The 5,184-nt window shown below is 31.8% G+C and overlaps 1 non-coding gene across 1 annotated transcript; it reads left to right on the top strand.

The window, feature by feature from the left end:
• Positions 1-757: 757 nt before the first annotated feature.
• TRNAL-AAG (transfer RNA leucine (anticodon AAG)) lies at positions 758-838 on the top strand. The gene has a single exon. It is a non-coding gene; the product is annotated as a tRNA-Leu (tRNA).
• The last annotated feature ends 4,346 nt before the right edge of the window (positions 839-5,184 follow it).

Below are 5,184 nucleotides of genomic sequence, written 5' to 3'. Positions count from 1 at the left end.
ATATAAACGATTTCAATATTTTTTAAAACTATGTTTTTGATGATGTACAAGTGTCTTAAGGTATTTATATTTAAATAAACAATTCTAGATGCATAATTCATTTTTGACACTCATATTAATAAATAATGATCAAATTGCAATGCATAATTTATCTTTTGATACCTATAATAATGAGTAATAGTCAAATCTTAAGATTACCAAAATTTGTATATATTTTAAATTAAAAAAAGTTACATAATTAAATATCAGATTTAGTTTTGATTTTTCTCTTTATGATCTCTATCTCATCCTGATGATATATCATGGAGTGTGATCTGAAACGTTGACGTATAAACACTCACAATCAAATCCAGAAACAACACACATCAATCTCATGAATTGTGGAAATCTACTAGCATTAATTACATCAAAATAATCTAATTATATATTAAAATCACACATCCTAACAAAAATCAACTTAAAAAACAATGCCACACCATATGTAATTAAAATAATTAATTGACTAATTTATGAATGTTTGTAGGTTTCATAAAATTATGATCTTAAGAGCCACAATTGGAAAGTGAATTCCTTGCTCAAAAGAGTTTGCCCCATAAATAATGTGATTCAGGTTTAAGTAAAGTGTGAGGTTGGAAAATATATTATAACTTTTGATGTGCTCCTTTTGACAAGGCTTTGAGATGGTAAATGAGTACGATATGGGAGGGCCCTTATTACTATTAAATTTTATATGATAGTGTCTGAATCAATAAACAAAGTTGGGATGGCCGAGTTGGTCTAAGGCGCCAGATTAAGGTTCTGGTCCGAAAGGGCGTGTGTTCAAATCCCACTCTCAACAAACATAAGATATGTGCACATTTTAAAGTTTTTAATTTTCTCGATAAAAATAAGGATAAATAATTAATTTTTCCCTTCTTTTTATATATAAAAAATGTTTTACTTTTTCAATTAATTCTTATTATATTTTCAAATAGATACAGCATTTAACAGCTTTTTTAATATGTATGTTTAAATAAAAAAAATAAAAAAAATTCTTTTGAAATACTTTCTTTAAATATTTTTAATATTTTTTCAATATTTGATTGATGGGCAATTCATATTAATATTTTCATATATCTTTTAATAAATATCTTTTGCTAATTATCAATTATATATTTGAGTACTTTTTAATAAATTTTTAAATGTATAATTTTTTAAGGCTTCTTAACTTATATTCAAATAAAAAAGCTCTAAATAATTTTGTTTATTTTTTAATATTTGTTTGAATACAAGTTTTTAAAATAAGGGGAATGACGCCACAACACAATGATTAGTTGCAAACCTCCTACATGTGAGGTTGGATTTGAATCCACTTGAGGTCAATGTGTCCCACATACAAGCAATGGAGAAATAAGGTGACATTGGTTCCTAGCTCCAGTCAAATAAACATCTTCAATAAATATTTTTTACTAATTTTTGAGTAGAATTTATATATATAAAAGATGGGTGAAAAAAGATATCTTGAAGTTTAAGTAAGGTTATGTTTTAAATGACAACTTCAAATAGTTGAACAAGAAACAAGGTCACCAAGTGGCAAGAGCTAAAGTATTAGAAGGTGGAGGATCATAGTCATTTGACTTTCCTTAGATGTTTAGAAAGCTTGTGCCATAACAAGGATAGCCAATGGTGACACCCTCTTCATTCTCTTTTTCAATAGGATGTTTAGTGTCAACAAATATGAGAAATGACCAGCGTTTTTAAAATATGCCTTCAAATAAAAGTTTTTGGTAAAAAAATAGAGCATTTAATGAAAAAGTTATACCTCGTTAATAGTTAATTGATATTAATAACATTTCTCATATTTAAATGGTGAATTTGCATACCTATACCTCTTTCCCTTATGTTTTAGATCCACTTCAACAAGACTAGTCTATGGTATAATAATTCTACAAGTGCCATATTCTTGCATTCGTTTAACTTGTGATTGTATCCTAGTTTGTCATCATTCCTCATCTCAAATGACTTGTTCCGGTAACTAGATGTCCTAATCATCACACAAGTTTTGATTTATTGGTGTAGAATTGACCCATCGCATCTATGCATGTGGATCCAAGCCACAAACTTTTCAAACCCAACAATAAAATTGTTTTATTTAGATCATGCAGTTCAAATTGGGGGATGTAGAAATGGAGTCATAATGCTTTCTCCATGAAGTGGTAGTTGCACATCAAGACAATGTATCTTCTTTGTGGCACTAGGAGACTACTTCCTTTCTTATTAATGATGCCTTTTATTATGCTTTTTTATGGTGATAACTTTGCAAAAGGTAAGACCTATTTAGCTTTATTCCATATTTTTGGGATTTATTGTCTTCATTCTTACAAAATTTGGAGAGCCTTCCACAATTGCAACAAGAACCATAGCGCAAAAGAGCACCTCCAATCAACTAAGATGAAACACCAACGTGGTAATATGGGCAGAAACCATAATAGAGTGGAGCCCCTATAATGCAAATCAATGAAAATATAGAAAATCCTTCAAAGAGAGGGCTTTACTCTACATAAATAATCTTAACTGATATGATAGCAATTTGTAAAACTTTGTTGCAAATTGGAACTCCAAGGTGACTATTTTATGAGGAGTGTAGTTCCAAATTTCTAAGTTCTTAGCTGGGATTACAAGATTGTCAACAAATGGGGAAAATATGTATAAGGATAAGCAAAATGGTTATGAAGCAATGGACAATTTTCTCAAGGAGGGTGAAACTATTAATATAACTCAAATTGATTTCGTAAGGATTTCCATGTTGTGGTCATGGGAGGTTTTCACATTACATACTAAGAGATACACAATGTTGGAGGGGGGGAATTCCAAGCAATTCAAACTCACAAATTTTCCCTATTGAGTTGCTTTCATCGCAACAAAAAGGTAAGTTTCCCAATTCTCGGGTTGAAGTACTTGGTATTAGAAGTTGAAAGAGTCAATGGGAGCTCTCCCTTGCAGTAATCCCTAATATTTATGTTATTTAAACATGCCATGAATCTTAAACCTAAGCCCTTGATGTTGTCTCATACTTTCTTTTGCTAAGCCCCTTCTTGCTAAATCCCTAGAAGGAAAGATTCTTCTCCTCCAACCTCCTCCCATTTTCAACCATGTCTATTTCTAAAAGTTCCCTTGGCTCTTCAAACTTTGAGGATTTTAATAAAGAAACCCATTTTAAAGGGAAATTGAAGAAACCAAGGTCTAAGCAACATGCGATTTTTGAAATTTATAATGGTTGGCTTCCAATGGATGCAACCCATAATGATGATAAGGGAAAAAAACAAAATACAAGAAAAAGAAGATATTAATGTTGAGAATAGAATTCCAAATGTGGATGGTTTGTACCTTGGAGTTACTAATCAGATGAAAAACTCCAATTAATCTTCTACCCTAAACAATATAACTAATATTATAAACACCTTGGCTAACAAAATAAATGAATTGTATAAAGAAATTGTAACCCATGATGAGATCTTTGTATGATTTTTTGTGGACTTCAACAAACACAAGGTTTAGAATTCACTTACAAAAGAGTGGAATGCCAAAGAAGAATTACTAATGGCAACACACCAATAAATAAACTTACCTCCACAAAAAACAAAACAAACTCTTTATCTCTCCATCCAAATGGTTACAAACACTTCAAATGGTGATAGGAATTGTCCATGCAACATGAACTTCAAGACAAATTAGTAGATCATCACAACACATCAAATTCTTTATTTATTGAGATGTCAACCAACAATCCAAAATAATAGAATGGAAAATGTTTAATCTTTGCCCCCTATTTATTATGTAAAGATTACAAGTAACAGTTGTTTTGTGCAACCTATTTTTTGACTATGTAAGCCAACTATTTCGATCACACTTTCTTACCAATCTTTACTAACATTCTTGTCTGCTTTGATCACTTTCTCCACTCTGATTGATCTTACCTATATCACACTTTAACTTGCACAAAAACTTGCTTTGTGTGTGTCCCATTCTCCTGTGCTTCCTCCAATCCAAGAGACTTTCAAATTGGTCCTTCCCTATCTAAATCGTTCGACCCAACTTCCATAATTGCCCATTGCCACCAAAGAGAAAGTATTGATAGGTGAAATGTAACAATTGAGCTGAATGGGAAGAAAGAAACCCCACCTAAAACACATTGACTGATTTGTTTTGGGACCATGTCGACTAAGGGAAAATAACGAGTAAGGGAAGAGATTGTAGACATTGCTCCAAACATCCCAACAAGACAAAATTGAAAGCAAAGAACTTATACCAAAAACAATACACAAAAAGAAAGAGATGATGCCCTTGTATCAAGCTTCCCTTGGAACAAAAAGGAATCATGAGCTTTAGCTCATGAGGTCATCAATGGAAGGACCATAAAAAAATGTTTTAGATACAAACAACCAATATGCATCCTCCATTTCACCAAATATTTTAAAATACTCATTTTTGTGGGTCTTCTTCAACAATTGTTTCTCTAAAATGTATTCGATGTCTAGTAGAGTTGGGTTGGTCACTTGTTGGTCCTCAACAACTTTTCAACTTCATATTAATTTTTACCTCATCATCAACAACTTTTCATGGATACAAATCAACCACATTGAAGATAGTGGAAATAAAATGCCTAGAGAAAGGTCAATCTCATAGGCATTCATTGGAAACTTTCCGAGAATCTTGCAAGGACCAATCTTCTTCATTTTTAGTTTGTTATAATCACCTGTAGGAAATATTTCTTTCCTAAGATGAGCCAAAACAAAATCACCCACCTAAAAATGATCTTCTCTCCACTTCTTGTCATCATACTATTGGTATTGTTGATCACTTCCTTCAATACTCATTTTAATCTCCTCATGAATGACTTTGGCAAAGTCTTCTACATTTGCACTTCTTCTTTCCATATCACCAAGATTTCTAAGTTCAAAGACACCCCTAGGATGTACTCCATAGACAATATAGAATAAGCTAAAACTTGTAGTCCTATTTGGTGAATCATTATAAGAAAACCCAACCTATGCTAAGGCCATATCCAAATTTCTAGGTGTGTTTCCAACAAGACACCTCAACATATTCCCAAGACTTCTATTAACTACCTTACTTTGGCCATCTATTTGGGGGTGATAGGTTTAATTAAAATTGAGATGTGTTCCCAAATTCTTCCAAAGGGTT

The sequence above is a fragment of the Cryptomeria japonica genome, chromosome 6 (genome assembly GCF_030272615.1).
Source record: "Cryptomeria japonica chromosome 6, Sugi_1.0, whole genome shotgun sequence".
NCBI classification, from domain to species: domain Eukaryota; kingdom Viridiplantae; phylum Streptophyta; class Pinopsida; order Cupressales; family Cupressaceae; genus Cryptomeria; species Cryptomeria japonica.
Note: the sequence above shows the minus strand (reverse complement) of the source record. Positions and strands in the feature narration are given on the sequence as shown.